General features: G+C 40.1%; 1 protein-coding gene and 1 long non-coding RNA gene across 3 annotated transcripts in view; one reads left to right on the top strand and one right to left on the bottom strand.

The window, feature by feature from the left end:
- LOC310880140 overlaps window positions 1–24300 on the top strand; it is a 25563-nt gene extending 1263 nt beyond the window's left edge. The window contains exons 2-3 of the long non-coding RNA XR_014571483.1: window positions 748–3802; window positions 4015–24300. This is a non-coding gene — a long non-coding RNA (uncharacterized lncRNA). The remainder of the gene's footprint in view (window positions 1–747; window positions 3803–4014) is intronic.
- LOC310880131 (uncharacterized protein) overlaps window positions 1–26948 on the bottom strand; it is a 408118-nt gene extending 381170 nt beyond the window's left edge. The window contains exon 1 of one of the 2 annotated variants that reach the window (XR_014571464.1): window positions 24296–26948. The gene's annotated coding sequence lies outside the window, so the exon portion shown is untranslated. The remainder of the gene's footprint in view (window positions 1–24295) is intronic. The other variant, XR_014571465.1, reaches the window with a different exon arrangement.
- Between the last annotated feature and the right edge of the window lie 7 nt (window positions 26949–26955).

Below are 26955 nucleotides of genomic sequence, written 5' to 3'. Positions count from 1 at the left end.
AGGAGCAGGCCCCGGGCCGGAGCTGCAGCCCGTGGAGAGGAGCCCACGCAGGAGCAGGGGTCTGGGGGGAGCTGCTGCCCGTGGGGGACCCGTGCTGGAGCAGTTTGCTCCGGGGGGATGGACCCCGTGGTACGGAGCCATGTGGGAGCAGTTCTTGAAGAGCTGCTGCCTGTGGGCAGCCCCCGCAGGCTCAGTTCGGGAAGGACGGCATCCCGTGGGGGGGACCCCACGGGGAGCAGGGGCAGAGTGACCGTGAAGGAGTGGTGGGGACAAAGCGTCATGGACTGACCACAGCCCCCATTCCCAGTTCCCCTGTGCCACTCGGGGGGAAGAGGGTGGATGGGGGGGTGGGGGGGGGAGATGTTTTTAGTTTCTTACTGCTCTAGCTTGTTTGTAATTGGTAATAAATTACATTAATCTCCTTATGCTGAGTCTGTTTTTCCCATGATGATAACTGTTGAGTGATCTCCCTGCCCTTATCTCAAAACTTGAGCCCTTTCCATCATACTTTCTCCCTCTTTTTCTTTGAGGAGAAGGAGTGAGAGAGTGGTTGTGGTGGAGTTCAGCCACCCAGCTAAGTAAAACCACCACAGACACACAAACTGACAGTGCTTTAAGGGCTTACCTTGCTTCTTGAAGTTTGTTGTGTGGGGGCCATAAACGTACTTTGTTGAGGTGCAAGGTCAAAGGGTGCTTACAAACTAATGAATCATCTACTCATAAAGCCATCTTTCTTCCATTTGGTAGAACTGATCTTTGGAGGAGTCTTTGTCTCCTGGTGAAAACTCAGAGAGAGAGAACTAACAGATGACATGTAATAGATAAGCCTACAACATCAGACAGATAGAGGAATACTGGCTGACATGGTCCAACCAGCTCAAATACCACACCTTGTGCAACTGACCACAACCAGATGTTTGTGGAGCATATCGTCATTACCTGGAAAGGATGTGCCACCAGAGAACTCAGACATTCAACAGGTACTTTAGATTTCTACCAGTTACAGCATTGGATGGTTCGGTGCCAGCTTCAGTCATCTGCTTATCCTTTCTTTGTAGCAGTCATAGAGCTTAAATTATGAACTTCCCTCTTCAAGTACAGTTAACAATTTTCGAATCTGCTCATCCAATTCTGTGATTGCTTAGCAACCACCTTTTCCTCAGGAACAGTAAAAGCTGGGAGTATACTGATAATGGTACAGCTACAAAGACTTATTCTCACCAATAAAGTCCCTTCTTGTTTCCTCTATCAACCATTCATAGTACCACTAGTCTCTGTTCCAGCACAGAAGTGCACACTGTAGTCCCAAGTTCTCTGTAATGTAGACTGGTGAAGATGATTTCTTTAAATATTGCCGATAGCATAAACTACACACTGGCACATGTCAAAGATGTCTATCAGGTAACAGGTTCTTTTGTGCCGAGAAAGCCCTTTATGGTTTTAGTTCTAACAGTAGCATACTTTATTGTAAAAAAATAAAAAATAAAAAAATAAAAAAAGACAAGAAGTATTGTTTTTCTTCACATATTAAAATGCAGCTAGCTTTGGCTTTGTGACTTTTATTGATGTGGCATGTCATCTCTAATGTCTGAGATTTATTCCTGGTACCCATTGTGGCAATGTTCTCAGTTCACTATGTTCTAGTGTCACTATAGGGAATAGTCGTGGAAATGGAGGGATGTTATAGCACACTACAGGAAGCAGCTTAAATGGGCATCTCCTCTTCTGGGGGTCATGCTTTTAGGCAAAGTCAATAGAAGTTCTCCTCAGAGAAACTGCAGAAAATTAACTACCAGTTAAACTCATATGGTTCCTGTTTTTTAGGGTAATCTTGAAAGAGCTGGATTTTCAGAGAGAGAAGGAAGGTAACATGCTACCTGGAAACCAGATATTAGAGTTACTAGTTAAAGTCACAAAATCTTAGTCTGCAGTTTCATATTTTCAAGATTTTTCAGCTGCTTAATTGTACTGCTTTTTTTTTTCAGTTTATTTTAATACATGCTAACAAAAAATATCTTTTTCCTGTATGAGTCGGGAAATATCATTTCAATGAAAGACTAAAAAAAATCATCCCCCAAAAAAACAGAGGGAGACAATAACAGTTTTGACAAACTGCTGCAGCCATCTCCATATCTATCTTCCTTTTCAGGAAAACCAACAAAGAATGAGGCTTTTAAAAGCAAAATCAGATATTTTTTTCCTATAGCTTTTTATTTGATCAGTGAGATAAGATAAGTATCCGCAGTATTTGATGGAGATTGGAATGAAAGTGTCAAAGCTAAGCCCCAAGAGTTGTTAAAGCAGATGACTTGTACTTGGGCAGTCTGTGAAACATATTTCAGATGTAGCACAGCATACGGCTTTAACCGGCTGTAAGTAAGAAAACAAGCATTTGTCCAAAAGCTTTTCCAGTAGAGTATTCTTAAATATTTTAGCATTTTGAGCAAAACCAAAAATTCATACCATGTACTATTGTAAACAGTGAGAAATGATTGAATACTACACGTTTCAAAGGAGAAAAAAAAAGTCTGCCCTAACAAGATTTGTACATGCTTCCCTACATATCCAATTTGACTTAATTCAACTCAGTGTAATTTTAATATAGAAATTAAGAAAAAGAGCACCTGGAAGACACAGGGGTGTGGAGTTCTACAGTGACATAAAGGTAGAAAACAGAGCAGAGTCAGATATCCTGGACTTTTTCTCAAAATACAGTCCATGTGGAAAAGAAAACAGCATTACTGAACTATAAGCACCTTATGACTTACAATTCTACCTTTACAACTTCAACAAGAATTTGAGTATAAAGTGACTTTGGAATTGTAAATGTTACAGGTGCTTCCTCTGCAGGTAACACACAGGTATGCTTTGCTTAGTGATAAAATAACCACAGTGCATAATAATTTTTAACTACCTTTTTTCAGAGCATTTATAGGACACAATACTAATTCAACATCAGGACTCACCCTGACCTCCCGAAGGTGCCGCAGTGATGGTGGGTGGGCTGTGGGGGGCCAGTAGCATTGCTACCCTTCCTTGTGGAAGCTGTTCCATGTGTATGAAGGCACTAACTGTACATAAGTCTAGAGAAGAGAGCATGAAAACCAGCAAGATTTGGCAGCCAACTGCTGGGGCACCATGTGAAAGGACAGGGAAGGGAGTCCCTTAATCATTTTAATCAATTTAGAGAGTACTGCTACTGTATAAAATCAGGGTGCCCTAATTTAGGCAACGAGTAGACTGACACTCTTCAGGTAATTCCCTCAGCACCTTTTAACAGCCAGTGGAGAAAGGCAGGTGTTTCTAGAAAATAATTCCTTTTATCCCCAAACTAATGGGTGGTATGCACTGCTTTCTTGACCTGCCTGTTACTCTACAAGAGTTGTAAGACATTCTGGGTGATTAGCTCAGAGGTGAATGTCTAAAGTAGGGTGAGATGACCTCCACCTGTGATTAGGTACCAAAACAATGCTGAACCCAATTACCAGTAATCTATCATTACATCACTGCAAATATTCCCACTTTTTTGTCATAAAAGAAATGTACTGTATTTATTCTAGTCCCCAGCTGGCTGCTAGGCAGCATTTAAATCAGCGGGCCTTCCCCAAAACAGGCATTTAATTCAACACTTTGACGCTCATGCATCTCCCTAAGGCTGTATTTGCTGCAAAATACATGCAGATAAAGAGAAGAACATTAATCTGCGCCGTGAAGCACCACCAAAAACCACTGACTTCACACTTGTTCCAGAGGGACTCAAAAGCCAAAGGAAGAGGAACAAAAAGCTCCCACCAAACCTGCGGTACAGAATGCTTTCTTGTGGTGTTGCTTTGGTCTTCTGTAGCTCCCTGTAGCGACTGGCTCTGCTTCTGAGAGCTGTGCAAGGAAGCAAGGGAACATTTCTGGTTCTGCCTCACCTCAGTGCCAGTGCTCTGTTAATGTAGTTTCCCTTTTAAGTAACTGTAGAATAGAGAGTATGGTGCACTTAAACTAATTTCCTCTCCCATGTAACAGGTAGCAAAAGCAAACTCATCCTGCCCCATCTTCTGCGTGCAGAAAATAAACAAAAAGGAGCATCTATACCCAGAACTATCTTCACAGGAAGTGACAGTGGTGTCAAAGTTCTCAGTATGGCTCCACGTATTTATTTCTGCTGCTATGTCAGAACATATGCTTTGTACCCCAGTGAAAACAGAATTTTATTCTGGTAATATGGATAAGAAATCGGTTAGATATGCATCTTTTACTAGCGGTCCATTGAAAGGTAAAATTTGACTCTAAAGGCAAATGGCCTAATTTCTGGCAATTCCTTTTAGGATTAATAGTTTCCTCTCTGCCATAAATCATCACTAGCATACACACTGGTATAGATTAAAGCTATAGCATTTTTACACACACGCAGGCAGTTCAGATAAGCAGTTTCCATTTAAGGTTTCAATGGCTTGGCAAGATCTCCCACATATGTTTTTTACTGCCATATACCAAAGCAACATGAGAAATGTACAGACTGGTATAGCTGACTAGCTAAATTATATTCTGCGGGGCTGTCTTAACAGTTAACATCAAATCAGTTCTTTTAGAAATAAGATTAAAACCTAAAATTATTTAATGTTGTTTAATTATTCTGAACAAATAACTGAGTCCTCCTTGAGTTCATATAATTAAAATCAAAGTTTATTTTGGGTTCAAGAAGAGAATAGACCTGCAAATTTCATTACCAAAAGTATTCTCTACCACAAGGTACAATCAACTAAGAGGTGAAGGACCACAAATAGAGGGACTCTGTATCTGATCAGTATGAGTCCTTGGGGTCAATGTCTACAAGTGTACTTGATTTTATACTTCTGGAGGGATTACAGAAAAGATACAGAAGTATGTTCATCAGAAAAGTGTTTGTCCTACTACTAAAACTCTGAAAATCACGAAATATTATTAAATTATAGTACTACGGTATGATTTTTTGTATTATAAATAATATATTTGTATTTCTGTTAGAGTATACGGTGTTCTATTTTAAGTAATATACTCCATAACATAGTTTCCTTTTCAGACAATCTGCTGGAAGATCTATTTGCAGTAGCAATAGCTCCATCTGACATGAAAGACCAAATTAAAGACTATAGACAAACTGAATAAAAGTGAAGTAATTTTAATTGATGACACAGGGAATGAACAGTTCCTTTGTTCATCTAATGTCTTCTGGATTCTTGGAACCAGAGCAGAAAAAAAACACTCCTAAATGCTTTTTTTCAGTAAGAGTATTCTCAGTAGCTTGGGCAGGAAACATTACCATATACCATCACAATGTCCATGCTGTGACATTCAGTGATAACTGCTTTCCATGAAGACTGATGTATCATTTAATAAAATATTCAAATTGTTCCCATTGATGCTTGCTTTTTCTCACCTCTGGTAACAAGAGGTACCAGACAAATCCAGACATTGATGTAAATGGCAGTCTTTTGGCACCCTGAAATTAAATTTGCTGAATCAATGATTCATTTGTCATAATGCTTCTAAAGTCATAAATCCCACAGGCAGTAGCTGGACAAGCGACAAGGGAGAATGCTTTTATAAAACGCCTTGGCAAATCTGATGCCTGTTTCACCATCCCACAGGCTGAAGTTTCACCAGGATGACAGGGATAATCATTAACATGATCTCTTCAGAAACACCTTTTTATACATGGGCCTACTAAGACCACTCCCCATCCTAAAACACAATGACTTGGTTGGGCACAAGGTGTGTGTCCTAAGAGAGCGGGCAAGCAAGGAGCCCTAGAAAAATTTCATCCAGCCTTTGTCTGCTCCTCTCCCACAGTGAAATGCTCTCCCATCTGGCAACTCCATGAGCATTTTGGGGGGCAGATGAGGAAAGAGAATAGACTACATGAAGGCTGTGACGCGGGTGTAGCCCGTGTGTCACACAGATATTCTTGTTCCTCCTGCTAGTCTGCTTCCTCTGTAACTGGGCACCGGGCAATGGGCTCTCTAATATACTGCGCCAGTAGTGTAAAGGAGGTTATGACACCTTTGCATGGATGTAAGGGACAACCAGTTGTGACGGGATTATGCTCTTCTCTCTAAATATTTCGGCCACGCATGATTTTTGCATTCTTTGGGACCAACCAGTGGTTACATAATACCACAGTTTACGAACCCACCACTCTCCTGAACACTCAATGCATATTTGCCAAGTTCTACAGAGTACTGATATTACTTATTGCAAACTATTCAGTCTTTGCTAAATTAAAAGGTTCAAATAACACAGGCACATCTGAACAGATTTTATATGCTTACCTGAACGCATCAAAGCTGTGATGTTCTTCTACTCTGCCCAATATCCATGATAAAACAAAGGTTGGCTATAAAATATAAGCTCTATTTTAACAAATTATTTCTCTCCAATAAGTGCTACTGCTTTCATAAACACACCGTTACAGGCTGGCAACAGCCTAAAAATACTTATACATCATTACAATGGAACTTATTCTGTTACTGATTAGTTTAAAAGTGGTATTCAAAGGTGGCTTATGTGTGAACTCTGTCATAATTGGTAAGAAAATGGGAATGATTAAAGTTCCATTGAACCTCCATTCTTCTCAAAACACAGTAAAATAGGCTGTCATAAATATGCTTGTGAAATAATGTGAAAACGTTCTATAGTCAATGTGTATTCAGCAGGAATATCGTATTCATGTTATTTTCATTTTATTAATTTTAATATGGAAATCTAAGCTTCATTACATTGCAACAAGAAATACATAATAACATAAATTTTCAAAGCACACAAATAAAATTACGCCTTACCAGCTTTCATTTCCCCACAGCACTCTGCAAATAATATAAACAGAAGTTGTGTTTTGGGATCAGTGTGGCAGAACAAATTTTGCTCAGGCAGAAAGCCAAGTAAACACAAGTCCTAATCCCTACCCTTGGGCTCTCAATTCAGCCAGGCACTTGTGTCCCTATGTAACTTTAAGCAAAAGCAGTGTCATTGAAGTCTATGAGTCTGCTTTGCTACTCATGCTTTTCCCAAGTGCTCTGCTCAGAGGAGGTGCTAAGCTCCTTTCTCTTACTTTTTTTCACATGGGAGCAATCCTTAACTGTGTCACAGTGGTGTTCTGAGGTCTCTGATCTGTCTTGCTGATGAACTGATACAGCCCTAACACATGCAACGTTGATGCTTCACAGTCTTTAATATAATATGTCCTCACTTTTAAAGTCTACCACCATGTAGAGTACCCCAATATACATCCAATCCTTGTCTTTACCCCACCAGTAATGGCAATGCCAACACAGTTTTCTTTCTTCTTTCTGAAGTGGGTTTCTCCTTTTTCAAACTGCCCTAATTTTGAAGGGATTTTTTTCCTGACAGTGCACAAAATCTTTCCCTGTCTCTGACAAATCCCTCCTTAAGACCTTCCACACCCTTCTGACATCGACTTGGCAAAGTATGTGCTGAAAACTTTGTTTTTCTCTAAAATTTATTGTTATTCTGTGCTCTCATCCACCCCTGTTTAATTTTCCTATTTGGTCATGTTTTTCCCTTAGGTGCAGCTCACTTGTTATGTGAGGTTTTCTTGGTCACTCATTCCTATAGCAACATTCCCAATAGATCTCCAAACTGTAATTAGCCTTTCAAAAGGCCTGTGAAAAGTCAACCAGAATTACTATGCCTTGGCCCAAACCACATGCATGACTCCTCTCTGTGCTTCCCCAAGTGGGCTTCCTCTGCTACAGGTTACCAGGAAGCCAGCAGTTATTCTGGGGTAGGTTAGAGGGAGTCCTGATGCTGTGCCAGCACTGCTCAGCAATAGACACAACCCTGGTGTGATACCGGTGCTGTTCTAGCTACATGTGCAGAGCACAGCACTGTATGGGCCACTGCAGGGAAAGTTAACTCCATCCCAACCAGACCCAGTACAAGAGTCAAGACCTATTTCGCCTATAAATACAGAACCAGTTTCACAGTAGAGTGGTCCTAGTATGCATCTGCGTGGAGATCGTTCTTGATCATTCTCAGGTTTCTAGCTTTCTTACTGCAGCTGGACCTCTGTATATGTTCCGATGTATCTAAAATTGGCTTTAACATTCTTCTGTTGAAGATAACTTTACATGTAATTACGCTTGCTTAGATTTAATTTACAAAATTAAAGTAGACTGATTATAGCCCCTCAGTCCTACATGGATGACAGCAGTAAGTCTTGGAGGATGTGCGCAAGTCCAATCCAGCAATCTGTTACACTGTGATTCACACCCATGTAATTCCATTAATTTCCTGAAAGTTTCACTGGTATATAATCAGCACAGCAAAATCAAAATCAAAATCACTGCCTTCTCTGCCACACAGGGCAGTCTGGGGTAACACAGAAGATGGAGCTGCTACACGTTGGCATGTGCTGCATACATGCCTGACTGTGTGTCAACACAGAAAGGTAACTAGCTTTCTACTTTTACTGCACTAACCATTGCAATCTCACCATCTATTTATTACAACATTTCCACCTCACGTTAATAAGGATCCAAACTGCTGATTGTCATTATTTCGACCGTCCTTCAGTTGCCATTCGATATGGTCTCTGCCACGTAAGATGACTGCTCTGTGGTATTCACTTTCCCACTGAAATTCCTGCTGCATGGTCATGTGTAGCACTGTACGCACCTGGAGCAGCCCCAGAGCATGAGAGCTTTTAAACCATTACTTCACTGAAGAAGTGAAAGTATTTCAAACACTGGCAGGTAATGGACAAGTGGGTCAGGATAACTCTTTCCTCTGGAAATAAGAAAATATTCACATGCTGGGTAGCAGAAGGAAAAACATTGGCAGCAGGTAATGCAAGGGGATCATTCCTCCCTACTTCACATTGACGAGACTTTTGTGGAGTGCTGGGTCCAGTGGTGTTAAATAAAGACATGCACTTAGTGGATTGAGTCCAGAAAAATGCCACAAATACCATGAAGGGCTTGGAGCATCTGTCATACAAGGAGAGGCTGAGCATAGCACTGCATGAGGTATTTTTTCTGATACAAATCACAGCATTTCAGCAGCAGCAAGATATTTAAGGTACCTTACCTAGGAACAACCTTAGCTTTGCATTGCTAAATAAATTCCTCTTAGAAATACACAGACAGCATCAGAAATGAAAGTGAGACAGGACCCCACCAACCTCTGAAGTTCTAAACAATCACAGCAAATTTCATTGTTCCACTGTGAAGCTGGGCATGGGACAGAAGTAAGCCATAAAGGTTTAAGTGTTACAGTGCCAAGTTGCCTTTCTACTGGTTTTCATCTATAGCTTTCCATCACACTGGACTTTATTCTTATTTTGCTGGGCTGTCCTAGCCTATTTAGGCAATAACTTTATGATTTATGAATAATTTTATGAAGCTCTTCCAGTTCTGGGAACAAAGATGGGATCTCAGCATAGCCCCCCATCTTTAGTTGTCTTTGATGCCTCAGAAACAGAACAACCACTTGGTTATTTTTCCTCTCTTTCCATACAATCCAATCCTGCACAATCAATATCCTCCAAGACCAAATCCTCATCAATAACTCAACCTCTGACAAGTCTAGCAGGGAAGCAGGGAACAAAGCAGAAAAAGTACAGTGAAATCCTAGATGCCTTTAAGGAGTTAAGCTTGAAAACTCAGGCGTGGGGAGTTTCACCCATCATGGAAGAACAGACCAGATAATATAGTAGAGCCTTCAATGTGCAAGCAGGTGAAACAATCTTAAAAGAAAATAAAAAGCTGTGGAAAGCTAAAGGGAACAGTAGTTAATGGAGATGAAGACCAGGAAAACAGCTTTACAACAAAATATGCTCCATCAAACTTCCTCCTTCATCCAGTTTCAAGCTTCTTTTCTTACTAAAACCACCCACTGACCCTACATGAGCCCTAAAACCTGTTTTGCAATCACAGATAAAAACAGTATCTGTGTCGGTAGAAGCAGCTGGAGATAGGACAGGGACCTGCAGACCTCTGTCTCCTATGCACATCAGCAAGTAACTGCATGGCCTCTGGTGCATGATGGTAATGGTTATAATGAGTTTTGATGTAAGTTTTATTAAAATTTTAATTCATAGAATTGTGCAGAAAGTCTGGATGCAAAACTCCATATTCATCAACTCTCAAGCTTGCTCTATTAAACACAGAAGGAGGAACATATGAATACAGTCATAACCCATAAAACAAAAGCAGTCATGATTGACTATAATTTTTATGATGTTCTTCCTAAATATTTCAGTTAACATCCACAATATCTGAAATCTGTGAAATATTTATGATAATTTATATCCATCAGTCTGAGTCATAACTTTTAAGATTAGCCCTGTGACAGGAGTACAGAGCACCCCCTGATTGTGAATGCCTGGAAATTGTCATTTGTTACTGAAGAGTCTTAGGGGAGATTTCTTGCAGTATATTTTTAAGAATTTCACCTGCACAGAACTTCCCAATGCATTAGCCCCAGCAAGGGGTGAAGGCTCATGGGATTTTGTGCACATTGCTAAGTTTTGAAAAAACTTCCAAATCTGGAAACAATTATTTTGCTTCTAGGTGAACTGTGCTTTGTGCAGCATTCAAATAACTCTTGTGCTACCACGTAATGGAAAGGAGACTTCCCCATAAGAATGACTGATAGAAAACTTTCTCATAAAAGAGTAACTCGTACCTGGGGGGAAAAACATGAATGGCTTATTAATCTTTGCAACACACTGCATTTGCAGAAAAATTTTAAAATGATGATGGAAAAGAAAGCTTAATTTCAGCAGTCCTCAGCAAGCAAACATTCTGCCACCTTCAGCTGAGACACTAGAGCAGGCATTTAGGCCTCAGGCTTGCAAAGAGATATCCATGCTGAATATTGTGAAGCCATCACTCATCAGGACTGCTCATGGGCTGAAAACCAAGCAAAGTATTTGCAGAACTGAAGTGTAATGCATCTAATGAATTCATTCCCTTTGATAATGAAAAATATTTAAGAAAAACAATTGAGTCATTCCCATTTAAAATTTAATACTGACTGTGTAAGTGCATGGTTTTTAGAAGTCATTTTCTTAATCTTAAGAGCTGCTATTCATCTAAGTCCAAATGAAAAATAAATGAGCTACAGTGCAAAGGTAGAGAGCAGATGTTACAAGCAGTAATTTTTCTTTCTTATCAAAATCAGAATAAAACCATACTTACAAGAAAAGATAATCCGCAAGAAAATGTTCTGTTTTTGAGAAACTTTTAAAACCTGCCTACTACCATAAACACAAATTTTCTAACAAATCTAGAGCAGCAAAGTAACAACATACTGAAGGAGTACTCAAACTGTTGGGATAAAAATGTCAAGTACCCAGGTCCAGCAAATGTTCATATTGCATTTTCAAACGCTCTTGAAACAATCAAACACTGTCATCAAAACACCTATCTACTAAAACACTCTGGTATAAAAAAATTAAATTCTATGTTGTTTTCAGTTTGGAAATGCAGCTCATGCTGTAATCAAATGGAGGAGTTTATAAAGATGGATTAAAAGAAACTTAGACACTGAGTAAAGAACTTCATATATTCCTCAAATTGTGTATAGTGTCATCTGTCAGATAATATGTATATCATCTTTAATAAGTACAACAAATTGTGGGATACCCATACTTCCCCAAGTAGTATCTTTGCAGTAATGTATTACCATTACTAATTATTTTAATAAATTGGCTATCACTATTTAGAATATCTATTAAACTGTCATTGTTGGATCATGGTGTTTGTTTTTGTCTTTTTTTGTTTTTAATCTTACATCGATTCTATGAAAATAGGGAGATTTCAGGAATATTCCTACTGTTAGCTGTACACACAGTGTAACAGAGTGGTCACTGGAGATCATCTAGACCAACCTCCCTGCCAAGCAGGGTCACCTAGAGCACATTGTACAGGATCATGTGCTGTGGCTGGAAAGCTGTGCAGAGGAAAGGGATCTGGGGGTGTTTATCGACACTCACCTGAACATGAGCCAGCAGTGTGCCCAGTTGGCCAAGAAGGCCAATGGCATCCTGGCTTGTATCAGGAATAGTGTGGCCAGCAGGACCAGGGAGGTGATCGTCCCCCTGTACCCTGCTCTGGTGAGGCCGCACCTCGAGTACTGTGTTCAGTTTTGGGCCCCTCACTACAAGAAGGACATCAAGGCCCTGGAACATGTCCAGAGAAGGGCTACGAAGCTGGTGAAGGGCCTGGAACACAAGTCCTATGAGGAGCAGCTGAGGGAGCTGGGGTTGTTTAGTCTGGGGAAGAGGAGGCTCAGGGGAGACCTTATTGCTTTCTACAACTACCTGAAAGGAAGGTGTGGGGAGCTGGGGATCGGCCTCTTCTCACAGGTAACTAGTGATAGGACTAGAGGGAATGGCCTCAAGTTGCACCAGGAGAGGTTTAGGTTGGAAATTAGGAGACATTTCTTCTCAGAAAGAGTAGTCAGGCATTGGAACGGGTTGCCCAGGGAGGTGGTGGAGTAGTGGGTGACATTGGTAGTAGGGGGATGGTTGGACCAGTTGATCTTGAAGGTCTTTTCCATCCTTAATGATTCTATGATTCTATCATGTCCAGGCAGGTTTTGAATATCTCCAAAGAAGGACAATCCACAGCCTCTCTGGGCAACCTGTTCCAGTGCTCAGTCACCCGCACAGTAAAGAAGTTTTCCTTCACATTCTGGTGGAACTTCCTGTGTTTCAGTTTGAGCCCATTGCCTCTTGTACTGTCACTGGCCACCACTGCAAAGAGTCTGGCCCCATCCTCTTGACACCCTTCCTTCAGATATTTATACTCATTGATAAGATTCCTTCTCAGTCTTCTCCAAGCTAAACAGGCCCAGCTCTCTCAGTCTCTCCTCATATGACAGATACTCCAGTCCCCTAATCAGCTTAATAGTCTTCCACTGGACTCAGTCCAGTAGCTCCATGTTCTTCTCATGCTGGGGAGCCAGAACTGGACACAGTACTCCAGGTGTGGCCTTGCCAGGGCTAAGGAGAAAGGGAGGATCACCTTCTTCGACCTGCTGGCAACACTGTTCCTAATGCACCCCACTGGCCTTCTTGGCCACAAGGGCACATTGCTGGCTCATGGTTAACCTGCTGTCCACCAGGACTCCCAGGTCCTTCTCCGCTGAGCTGATGTCCACCAAGGACAACCTCTAACCTGTACTGGTGAATGAGGTTATTCCTTCCTAGGTGAAGGACACTGCACTTGCCTTCATTGAACTTGATGAGGTCCCTCTCTGCCCAACTTTTCAGCCTGTCCAGGTCCCTCTGAATGGCAGCACAGCCCTCTGCTGTATCAATCACTCCTCACAGTTCTGTGTCATCAGCAAACTTGCTGAGGGTGCACTCTGTTCCATCATCTAGGTCGCTGATGAATAAATTGAATAAGACTGGACCCAGTACTGACCCCTGGGGGACACCGCTTTCTAAAGGCCTCCAAATAGACTCAGTGTCGCTAAGCACAGCCCTCTGATCTCTGCCATCCAGCCAGTTCTCAATCCACCTCACTGTCCACTCATCTATCCTGACCTTCCTGAGCTTGTCTATGAGGATGTAATGGGAGATATTGTCGAAAGCCTTGCTGAAGTCAAGGTAGACAACATCCACTGTTCTCCCCTCATCTACCCATCCAGTCATCCCATCATAGAAGGCTATCAGATTGGTTAAGCATGATTTCCCCTTGGTGAGTCCATGCTGACTACTCTTGATCACCTTCTTTTCCTCCACATGCTTGGAGATGACCACCAGGATGAGCTGTTCCATCACCTTTCCAGGGATGGAGGTGAGGCTGACTGGCCTGTAGTTTCCTAGATCCTCCTTCTTGCCCTTTTTGAAGACTGGAGCAACACTGGCTTTCTTCCGGGCCTCAGGCACCTCTCCTGTTCTCCATGACTTTTCAAAAATGATGGAGAGTGGCCTAGAAATAACATTGGCCAGCTCCCTCAGCACTCATGGGTACATCCCATCAGGGCCATGGATCTGTGAGCATCAGGTTTACCTAAATAATCTCCAACCCAATCCCTCTTGACCAAGGGAAAGTTTTCCTTTTTCCAGATTTTCTTTCTTGTTTCCAGGGTCAGGGATTTCTGGGGGCTGACCTTAGCAGTAAAGGCTGAAGCAAAGAAGACAACTCTGACTTCTCTTTATCTTTTGTCAAGAGGGTATCTACACCATTCAGCAGCAGGCCCACGCTTCCATTTACAAAACCACAGGCAATATTTTGTAACTGTTACTGGGTTTCAATAAGTGTATTTCAGAGAAATTATTGAAAAGTTAGCCCCGTCAGAATGATACTTGTGAAAACATACACTACTGCTTAGCTTCAGTGTGCAAAGGAAAACAATGGGTCGTTACACCCTTAGGAAGTATCTTCAGAATAAAGCTGATGGGCCATTAGCCCAAATCTGTTTACCTCCAAAAGTAGAAGGTCACCAGAGCATACAGTCTCAATGAAGAGCAAGAAGTGAAATACTTATGTTCATCCCCTTTACCTGTTTGCATCAGGTTTTCTTCCTCACAGAACAATATGAGATTCACTGGAGAAAATAGTCTTTTATTGACAAATGCACACTAATCAACGAAGGGAGATGATCAGGTTTTACTCCTCATTGAAACTAAAAGTAGTTACTGGCATAAAATGAAACATCTCCAAGGATATGATGCTTTGGTTTACAATACTTCATTTACATACTTCAATTAAGATAAAAGGCAAGACTACCACCTAAGAAATAACTGCAGAGATTTAATATTGTCTGTCTGAGAACAGTATCCTAAATTAGTTTCTCAGCTCCCAGCACATTCTTCATATTAGTTACAGAGTAAGTATCCATAGATGTTTCACAAACCATATGGAAACATGGTACCCCAGTATCAGGAAAAATGTGTCTACCAGCAACCAGGAATGAGCATGAAGGCTCTTTGGCAAGCAACAAGATATTGGACACCATGCCTAAACCCGGAACATGTCACATGCATGGATGTAGGAGCTGGAACCCGCTGATATCCATGGTCTCATTCAGAATTCCTCCTGTACTCATCAGCACAACATTCTTACTGGCACTACCAGCAAGTTGCTGCCTCACACTGAGTTCATCTATATTTAATTCCTCACAGCATCTAGGGAATAATATGAATTTGTTACTAAAAAGTTAAAATAGGCAGATGGGGAAAAAAAATAATCTCATTGCTTCTATGGACCACATGGCATGCCTGCTGGGCAGTTTAACAGAAATTCAAAGATGCTTCTGATGCTTAGGCACATCTTTTGTGAAAAGCATGCTTAATGAAAGTATTGTGGGACTAGTGATGTAGGTTTTTTTTCCCCAAGAGATCAATTTCTGATAAACATCACATAACAAATGATTTCTCTGCTAATTTTTCTCTGGATAACCCATTCAGTTGCTTTGTTCTTTCAAAGGAGTATTAGTTGACTTGATATATCATCTTTCTTATCTGAACTTACTTCAAAGCTCTGTGTGCCAGCAGGTCTAGCAGACGCATCATCTGAAACATGCTTAGTGCTTACCTGAAGTACTCAGTTATGCTTCTGCTTTAATAGCATCTTAACAGAAGCCCAAACTAGATGTCCTTAGCTTGTAACTGCACTGAAACAAAGGTCTTTATATCAGGTCAGTAAGTTGAACATCCTGAACCTTGTGCCTCACAGATTCATGACCCTGTACAACTCAGTAACTGACTTCTGCCAAGCTCCATCCTCCATCAGAGTATGAGTCAGTAACGTGGAGAAGCTCTATTCTTGCTGTCAGAGAACAGCTGAAGACACTCAAGAATCTTATGCCCGCAAATACATCGAAGAAGCTAAAGATGCTCTGCCACTGTAACTGCAAAGCCCAAAATCACAGCATCTTCCTAACAGATTAGAGATGACACAGCATGAGTTCAGAGTAATACAGGGTTGTCAACAGCCTAAGGGTCTAGAAAGATGTAGAAAGATTTAAAGGAGAGAGAAACAATGTGGAGATTTGTCCTCTTCCTTTGCTAAAAGCAAGAAACTAGAAAATCAGAAGAAGCCATCTCTGTGGAGCTTAAAGGACCCCAAAATTTCCTTGCTAGCAAATAGAGTAAAGCCAGCAACAGGAGAGAAAACAAGGGAAAAGGAGGAGATTGTCATGATTTAGAGAGGCAATTGCTTCCTTCTTGACAAAGTTATGTATGCTTGCTGGCTTTTCCTTTTCCCAGAATGGAAATCAATCAGGAAAAGAGAAATACTTAATGCTTTCCTCTCTTCATCCTCAAAATTAAAATGAAGTAAGCCCTGACAGCATTTTTTCGTTTTCGATTAAGGATCCAGCACAAACTAAATGAGCAGTAGTTTCACCTTATATGCCACAAGGCAGCTGCCGTATGGGGAGGGTGCTAGTGAGGAGGGCAGCACTGTGTAATGTTCTGCACAACCTATGTGCATCACCTTGCTAGGGAATGCTAATTCCAGTTCAGCCAGTCAGCCTCCTGTGCCCAGCCCTAACACAAAAGATGATGCAATGTCACTGCCACACAAGGTCAGCATCCATGTGACGCTTACCAAAATAGCTGGCAAGCCTTTGTTGCTGCTTTTGACAATCAGCTTCAATAGACCCTTGGACATTAGCCTCTCATCTACTGAGAAAAGCATTATTGTTTAGAGCTAGCAGATACTTCTTCGTCTCCCAGAGTGAAAATCATGGGCAGGGTAATGTCTCTTGGACATTCAGAATAGAAGTGTACTTTACTGATAACAGAATCACTAGAGCATGTGACTGGCACTAGAGCTTAGTAACTGAAAAAATATCTTTCTATCTTTAGGTTTATAAGTCATATCCAGTCTGGAATGAGAGCAGCTGTAAATTATTACTGCATCTGATTGTGCTATGGGCTATCCCTTATGAACAGTTAGCCTCAAAGCATTTCTGTTTGTCAACATTACCCAGAAAAATAGCCACTGGTGACTTTCTCTGGCTGAAAAAAAATAAAAGAGCTCATAGGCTTTATATTCACATATATTTTTACAACACAAAAGATACAATTAGATCCATCCTTCCAAACAACAAGCCTAATACTCTCTTCAGCTATAAATCCACTAATGCAAGGATTTAATTCTCAGTCAGTTCTGTACAGCAGCTAGCACCTTCTCCCAGTTATACAGCAAATGAATATAGTCAAGCTTTCACAAACAGTACACATATTTACTCCCTGTGTTATAAAGCCCAAACAGTCCTTCACATGCTATTCAGCGGTATTTTGGAATTTCCTTGTCCCTTCCACTGTCAGGTCCAAGTCAAAACAGCTTTGTGATAACAAGTCACCGACTATCTGCCCAAGACCGAACTACCACACATTGTTCATATGAGGAATAACATCAGGAAGAGTACTCTGCTTGAGCAGGTTTGACCCCAACAGATAAAGACAGCCTTTAGAAACACAACACACTGACAGAGCCATGTGTAATGCTCATGGAAAGGACACGTTCTCCAAGAATATGCCAAGAAGTTTGTTAAAAGTTCACAGAGCATATAGCATTGCCAATTTCTACGGTGGCTCATGAATTAAACTGCCAGCAGCCTTTCATCATCATATGTGTCTTTTGGTCCAGGTTCTCTGCATGTAACTAGACCCCCATTTTCAGATAGATCATTATTTCAAAACCACAGACACTTGCAGCTTAAAGGCTCTTTGGTTCTCCAAACAATATTTTTCCTTTTGCTGAGCTGTCATCCAAGACAGACTTTATACACACAAAAGCCTGATCCCTAGGGACAATGCGAATTCAGTGTTCCAAATAGCAAGCTCCCTTACCAAATTAAATACTTTGTTTTTAGCTTTAAAAATAACTGCAAAGTTTATCTTTCTAAGCTCTGCATTCAGTGCTGAGAAGCATACTGAGAGAGGATCAATGCCCCTTTTTCTCCTACTCATACAAGTCTCACTGCAAATACACAACCAGACAGAATTTCTATACGGTGATGCACGGGCATTACTCTGGAGCGGGTTGACATCAAAAAGTTGACTCCCCAGGACAGTTCTTCAGAAGAATAAAAATTTGGACACTTACAAAGTTGTGTCTTTCTTTTACTTAGTATCACAGAAACATCGGTCTGTTCTGGATTAGGTTGGTGTTGAGATATTAAGGCAGAATCTTCAGCAAAATGTAACAAATTACAAGCAAACATAACACAAAAATTGGTCTCCAGAATTTGACCTTAAACAGTGAGGTTTTCTACAGATTTGCAATCCTAATCAACTGGACCATTTCATATATCCAGTCAATTCAGGACATGTGCACTCAGACTTCAAGACTGACAATGATGCTGGCCTGATATGTCAAATATGGCCTGATACACACCTTCAGATATGAGTAACGCAATTCTCACATTCTTATTCTGTTACACTAACCAGAGTATTAGCTGATTTTAAGAGCTGCTGTGGTTTATTTAGGATAAAGGGTTGCAAAGTCTCATTCAAATTACTGTCCTGGTTTGGACACCAATTAAAATTATTGAATTGTTTTTAAAAACTTCACAGTGAGTCTTCTTAAGAACTTTCATTCTTCCTACAAAGAAATGATTATAACGATTTCTGTACTGTTATGTCAGTTTATGAAATAAATAGTCAATTAAAGGTCCATTATCGATTTCATGTATTAGCAATGCAGCCTAATAAATCAAGTGTAAAGTCAAATGCCAGCTTATTCTTTAACACTTGTTGGCATGATTGTATTAATTTTGTTAGAAATTCTCAATTAAAGCCACGTCACATTTCCAGTATGGTGGAAAAGTAACATTTTTGTTTCCAATATGGTTAAAACTTCTCTGAAACAGTGTGATGAAAGATTAAGACCAACTCCAAACAGACATTGTGGATCAGTTCTCAAACACATAAATCAAGCCATGTTTTACTAGCTGCTATACAATATGAAGTTTTTGACATACTTTACAAATGTTTTGCAGCTGGATGTTACATCTCCCAGGGAGACTGAAATTACATTTTTATAACTCTGTATAATCCTTGCTGATTGGTAGAATTATAAGCTGTAGTCTTGCTACAGTGTAAGCAGTGCACAGGAAGGGGCTATGCAAGTTTCTGAGGATGAATGTTTAATATGATGTGTTGGCAAGCCTGGACCATGATGGTGATTATCCGTAACACTGAATAATGATTGACCTTAAAAGTTTTATGTTACTAGGTAGTGAATGCACCAGTTACTTCTTGCTTGAGTTTTTTTTTCTGTGATGGCTGCTATTTCATTTTCTTCAGTATGGTGGTGGGAATTTAACTTTTTATAGACTACCTTAATGCTAGCAAATGCAGCTAGCTTACGGAGAAAAACAGAAAAGTTTTTAAATTCTGACACTTTAACATTTGACAATAGGAAAAGTGATCTGAAAAACTTTTACGAACCTAGCATTTTTCTCTAAGAGAACAGGCTTGATTCCCTAGTGTTTCCCATCACTTTCTCACTGGCGTAGATCTGATTTCACATTAGTTACAGAGATTTGTAAGTGATGGAATGCTCTGGGGAAATCAGACCAGTGCTTTTAGTGGTGATAAACTGAAATTAAGAGAAGATGAAATTATTTTGCAGCAAAGAAAATCAGTGAAGAAAAAAAATCCATGAAAAAAAAAATACACAAAAAACTGTCTACCAGAAAGGCACAAGTAAGTCTAGCTAGAAAACTGTTCCACGCTGCGTGGGAGTCTTCTCCAAATTCCAAAGTGCTGCCGATTTCTATTTCTTTCCCTCCATGCAGTACCTACTCAATGTACCTGGTAACTATTTTTTTGGTCTGATTTTGCACCATGTATTCTATCTAGCTGGTGGCATCAGAGTCAATGCCAGACATATTTTGAGAGACCATTTGATACAGAATTTACCTCTTTAAACATGTGAGCCTGATTCTTCACAGCTATGCAACATGATTTTAAAACTCCCTATGGTTGTAGCAGGCACTTTTTTGGTGTAGTGGGTTTGCCTTAGGCCCCAGAAGCTTGCTGTATCCAGACACCATATCCTACACCACCCCAACCCCAATTTTATAATCTAACCTGGAGTATGCCTTGGCCTTTGGACTCCAGTGCAGCTGCCATGTCAGCCTCCATTTTTAAACTACTTTCTGAAATCACCAAAGTGCAAAGTAACAGACAGTGGAGAAGTAGGATCTTGATTTCCCATTTGTAACAGCAACATGAGGTGTTTTGCTTCTGCTCACTGTTTAGCTCATTTTTCCATGCTTTCCATTTTGAACCCGTAAAGGGAGGCTACCAAAGCAAAACCACCACTTTATTTCAACTCGTGAAGCGCCTTCAATATCCAGAGTGCCAGCAAAAGATTTTACTTTTATTGACTCGTCTGTATTGTACTCAAGAGCCTCAAAGGAGAAAGAAGTCATTTCAATGGTCTTTAAGAAAAATCTTGGTAGAGTGAGATGAATTATGCTGTAAAATAATGCTTTCTTTATGGCATCACAAGCACTGAGAAAACTTGAGAGACTAGCCCTCTTCACAAAGTACACAATTCATATTTCAAAGCAAAATACTGTTTTTCAAATATCTACATTAAGAAGGCACCAAACATATTAGAGATCTGCTCTTTTGTCTGGCCACGTTTCAGACTGAGAAAGTAAGAGTGTGTTTGTAAGAGCTGAGTATTCAAAGCTCAAGCATTGGGAAGCAAAGCCTTGTTTACAGAGTCCTTCCTGGATATCTTAATAAAAATGCTTGAAGTATTTCACGTTATATGTGCCATGTGGATTCAAGTACACTGATAAGGCAGAGTGTATTGAAAGCTGAGAAGGCAATAAAAAATTGAAATCCACTAATGTTATACTTCAGTAGAAACTAAGAAGTCACCCATAAACAAGCTATTAGATTTCAAGGGTTGTAGTGGAGACAGACATGAAACTACTGAAGCTTTGTGAAGCCCTCAACTTTTTCTGTGCAATTTACATAAAATAGTACAGTACTTAACTAAAATCTACAAAGTTTAAGCAAACATAAGAATCAGAAGAGTAAAAACAGGAAGATATGTGAAGCAGCACTCTGCAAATACTCATCCACATGGTATGGGTTGCAGTTTGTAACCTTCATTATTACTTTTGATAAGGATCCTAGGATATATTTTTCCTCACAAGTATTATTTTTACATAGTCATGAGCCATCAGATCTATTCTAACCCCAGAATTCTAACACTAATAATTTACTCAGTTGTGTCTTTACTGAATACCGTTTTCTAAAATAAAATAAGATAAAAAACAAGATGCAAACCCAACCAAGGTGACCACAAACTTCTCAAAAATCAAGACTGAAAAATGTAAATACACTTAGTACAGAGAAAGCAGGTATTAAAAAAATTCATTTAAAAGTTCTCCCATTTGCACTAATCTCATTCTTAATTCACCTTATCATCTTTTCATAAAGGTCAGCTTTTCTTCCAGTTATAGGATGCATTCATTAGGTACAATACGTTAAATCTGAATGCATCATTATTTTTTTTGACCAGAGGGTTGAGGGTTACCTTATTGTCTGCATAGGTTAGAAGTTAATTTTTATTGCAAAATAATTACAGTTAACTTGTTTGCCTTACTTCTGTAGGGAAATCCATACTCAGCAAAGAATTTGTGCTCTAGCATCAGCAGATACTTAAAATTTCAAGACAAATTTACAGTGCATCATTCAACCAACTTTGTCAACAGTGGACAATTTTAATTTGTTTGTTACAATAAGTACCATATGATTTATGACTGCATAGACCTAAAACATGTTCCTTTGTGAACTTAGAAATGTTAACTCCAATTGAAAATACCTACCTTTGTAAGTTACAGTGGAACATAAAGTTAACATTTGTAAATATGATATACACTTGTGTTATAGTGTAATAAAAGCAACCAGAAATTAGTTTGGAAGACTTATTCACTGCTGGCTAATTATTCATAATACTGTCAAATAACAAAATAGTATTTGAGCAAGAGATGCAACAGCAGATCTCTCACAGAAAGCTAATACTTTGGTATACAACTGTCCCACTCTGGTGTTGTCAGTAAAAGAAATATTTAATATTAGTGAAATTTAAAGACTGAGTTTACTTTCATTGAGGTTTATGCACATACCAGAGCTTCATTAGAGCACTGTATACCTAAATGAAGCCTCCTTTCTGCATGAATCCCAGAACAAAGCATGCATTTCCATGACAAAGGTGAAGTCAGAATAAGAAACATTAGGAAACATACCCCACTTCAAACATGTTCACTAAATCTTATTTAAATACAGCAAGAAAAGCAAGGCTTCTTTTTAAAGGTGTGGATGACATGGATTCTTTGGAAAACTTGTTATACTTATTTGACCTATTTGGTGCTAGGATAACAGCACTGTCCAACTACAACCAAAATGTTTGCTCCTAGAGAACTCTGACAACACAACGTACCACAACTCTGCAAAGCGTGCTATTAAAAAGCTAAAATCACCACCACATCTGTCAGTTCACTAGTATCCCAAGGAAACAAATGCCAACAACACATTGCTAGATAGTTTATTTTTCAACAAAACAAAAAGGATGGTTCAATTGTATAGACTCTCTGTTCTCACATTAGCAAGCACCAACAAATGCTCTATTATATGCTAAACAGATTTCATTCAAATGCACTCAAAAATTTCATTGTATTATCATTCTTTTAAACAAAAGCAACATTATTTATCTCAATTCAACTTTGGATGCAATATAAAGCACATTTTCCAGTTGGGAAGAAAACTGAAATTCAGTACAAGCTACATTTTGTCTAACTAGCATTTACCCACAAAAACAATTTTTCATTTAATTTTTTTTTTTTCTAAACAGAGCTAATCCAATCAGCAACAAAGACATTAACAAATGTAATGTGCAAAAATATTACCTCTGATTACAGCGGTAAAACACACACCAATGTTAAAACACTTTGAGAAATAAAACATCGTATTTCTGAAAGCCAAACACAGAGGTATGTTAAGTGAATAATAAAAACACACTTGTGTGTACTAATTGGATAATGACATAGATTGCTGTGACTGTCAGTTACCACTGTGCCTTTAAAAGTTCTTTTTCCTAAGCATATAATTTCACTGTTAAAAATGAATAAAAACCTATGCAACTACCTCAAGACAGCCTTGCATATGGTAAGACTTAACTTCAGTGTTACTTAGAAAATACCCATTGTAAATCTTTGCATGCTACATTCTCGTTTACTTTATATCTGCCTAGGGTGTCTTTTGTTTTGTGTTTTTAAACTTTTCTGAACCCTCGTGAAAGTTTACAGGGAGAGCAGTACACATGGTATTAATCCATTCTTCACTGCAGATAAAAAGAGTGGAGTTTCAGAGTCTCTAGTCTGGATTACAAAGATTTTCACTGCAAGAAAGCCCTGGGTAAAGCTTCTTCCGATTTACACCAAGAGACCGTCTGTCCTCCAGTCTTCCTGCCTGGCTGAAATCCCCAAGTAATGGCACAGCCATGACCTGCTATCACCTCTCATGCTACATCTCCCCAGGCACTCTGATGAGTGTTTTTAATATCACTCGTTTCACCAAGGCAGGGAGACTCGTCAAAATCAAACTAAATCCCGAAGCAAGCTTCCACCTCAGTGCATAGTTGGTAAGGCTGAGGAAGTCTGCATCGTGTATGTAAACAGACTCAGAATAAGCATTTCTGCATGCCTGTGTCTCAATGCAGTTTTTTTGTTTTTATTTTTATCAGCGCTCAGAGATCAGAACTATCAAAGCCATCGCCAGTGTAAAAGCATACCCTGATACAGAGCCAGGGGGAGGTAATTTCAGGAACTCAGACTGAACTTTACCCTCTGCTCCCCACAAGCTGAGGCAGAGGAAAGAGTCCCTACAGACAGGACACGCTCCCAGAGTTTTCCGCTAGCCTCTTGCCTTCGCCCACGCAAGGTATCCGGAGGTGTCCCCCACCCCTTAGCATCGAGTGGCAACACGCAGAGGTGACAACGAGGTACACCCTAAAACGCAGCAGACAAGCCCCAGCACCGGCTCAACCCCACAAAGGAGCATGCGGCGAGTTAGGCAAAAAGCCCCCGGACGAGGCGACGTTCCCAAGGGCGCCCAGCAGCAGAGTTGGGAACCCCGACGCTCTGTGCCCCGCACATCCTCCCCGAGCCCTGCTCAGCTCCAGCGTGGCTGAGCACACACCGTCCTCCGCAGGGCTGGGGGGCCGCTTCCCCAGCAAACAGCAGAGCAAACGTGGTCGGTTCCCAGCCAAGTTCGCCCACCGCGCTCGCCGCTGCACGCCTTTCACCTTACCCTGAGGAGAGGGGAGAGAGAGCCTACCTCCCGTGCTCGGCAGTCCGGTTGCGTGCGGGGCGCGCAGTGATGGAGAGCGGGGACCTCTTCAGTGATAATCAGCGCTGAGAGGCTGCTCCTGTGAATAGTGTACATCCTGTAGCAGCAGGCTCTGCTTCTAGCAGCTGGCAGCAGCCTTCGCAGGAGCAGTGATGAGCACAGCTTGAGATCTTCCACAATTAACCAAATATTGTATAGCAGCAACAAATCAACAACTAAAACCCGGCTCGCAAATAAAAGCAAAGTACAATTTCAGATGGGAGCTGAAAGCTTAAGTCACCGAATGCTACATTTCTTCTTCAAGATTATTCCAGCAAGCTCCTTCTGCTATTTTTACTGTACCATAATGCACTAGGTCTGGCTTTTACCCTATTGAAAGAACATGAATATATTATTATCCACACAAAAGAGCAGGTTATTGTTTATGAATTACCAGCCTTCCCAGCAACAAAGGCTATTTTCATAAGAAAACTCAATTTCATTTTAGCTCCAATTTGATTACCAGCTGAAGAAAAGCAGCCCTGCGCCTAAACCTCAAAGGATTTTTATTCATACCATTGAATGGGCTTTATTGCTTCCTTTTCAAAACTGATGTAGAAAGCTTTTAGAGTAAAACATTGACAAAAAATTATTGCGCTGCTATTTTGTGCAATAACAGAGCTGAAGAGGGGCAATGATTTCTCAGTCATCCTTCACTGTACTTCAGAACAGTAAAGGCTGGAATTAATGACAGACCATAGAGAGGAGCTAAGCCAAGGTCTCACAATGCATGTCAAATCTAAATGATCACTATACATTGAAAAGACCCAAAAAAGCCTGCAGCTGATTGATTCATGGCTTTCACAAGAAAGACAGGCTTGAAGAGTTTATTGCACCACAATTTACTCTGAATTATCATAAAAATGAATGTAGAGGCTGAATGTCACCCCGGCACACTCCAAAAACACACATCCAGGGACAAAGTTCACCCAGGAATTATAGCAGTGCTGTTCATGCTACTATAGTTAAGGGTCTGTCACTTTTCTCCTATTATAGGGGGTTTTAGCTCAGCTGTAAAGCAGTGCTCCAGAATAAAACTTGGCACAAAGGTCTCATTTGGAGGGAATATAATTTTTTTAAACAAATGTAAAAGGAAAAAAAATAAAAAACCCTTTCTGGCTGTTTTTAAGTTAAACATTTCTAAAAGCTGCTTGCTAATTTCTGAGGCTTTTTAACAATTGTGTAACTCAAGATCAGCTTTAGGATTTGATTTTTTTTTCCTTTAAGAAATAAAAATTAAGCAGTCAGACTATAAAGGAAACAAACCAGTTTTGCTGTATCAGACAAAAAGATTTAAAACTTGATGATTTTTTTTAATGGTTTATAGAACACGTGTGATAGAAGAGTGGAATGGCACTGGTAGCAGATGGACTCTGCCAAAGACACCTGGATGCTGTGTTATGAATGCAGCCTCTGTACCACTATGATTTGAACTGGCTCAGTCACTAAATTAAGAAGTCTCCTAAAAATTCGCATACAGGGCATCAGAATTGCTCAAAGGCAGCACATTTAAGACTACTGATTATGAGACAATTTCTGTGTCTTTACACAGCTACAGTAAAAAATTGAATTAATTCATTTTTATCTTTCGATGATTTGACATCAACTTTTGAGAAGCAGCAGAAGAAAATAAACTGCACTTGTTACTGCAAGTCCAACTCAGGGCATTGCTGGTGTGTTTGACTAACTCAGGAACTTTGAGACATGGGTTACTTTTACAAATAAACCAACAGTTCTCATTTCATGCTATATTTCAATCTTTTAATTCATTGTGTATTTTTAATGTTACCAGGCCTGAGCAGAGAGTCATATTAGGGCATTTCTCTCAACCTCATACAGATTTCATGGACGAAAAGTCTGTCTTTGGGCATTGGCCACTTAAAACTACAGCAGAGCCCAAACCAGGAATTGCAGAATACTCTGGATTTCCTTTCTGGTTCTCTTCTCAGGATGGGCGCAGCTCATGATGAAGTAGCATCTTGCTGAAGGCAAATGTTGCTCCTGAGGTTCATACCTAGGCTCAGACCCATTAAAATTCCAAGGGGATTGGCTCTTGATGCTCACTTCAGTGAGTCACAGTTTCTCTACTGGGATAATGAGACTATTAAAGTCCTTTGTGAAAAAGAACTTAGAAAGGAAAAATGAACCCGTTCTTGCAAATTTTGGTATAGAGTACTTTTACTGGAAAATATCTAGAGAGCTTATGAAAGCAAAACATGCCCAAAAAGCTCTGCTTTGGCATCAGAGAAAGTGAAAGAAAGAGTGTGTACATCAAAAGAACCATATTGTGAGTAAAATATTATCAGTTGATTTTGTCAGAGATATTGCACAAAGTCAGGTAGCTACCCACAAAATTCAGTGCACACACAGATCACTGTCAACTTGGAATAGCTGGCTATAAAGAGGTATTTTAAAATGCCAGTATACAGCTCAACTTTTTACAGAGGGTCTCATTCTACTCACACCTCAAGTGTTTTCATTCTTCCATTTTAAATTTTACTGTATTTGAAGCTTCTCTGAAGAGTTGGTGGAAATGGCTGTGCATTCCCCCGAGACATGACCAAACTCTGGCAAACTGATGT

This window comes from Anser anser (genome assembly GCF_964211835.1).
Source record: "Anser anser genome assembly, chromosome: 1".
In the NCBI taxonomy this organism is placed as follows: domain Eukaryota; kingdom Metazoa; phylum Chordata; class Aves; order Anseriformes; family Anatidae; genus Anser; species Anser anser.
This window is presented reverse-complemented; position numbering and strand designations above follow the sequence as displayed.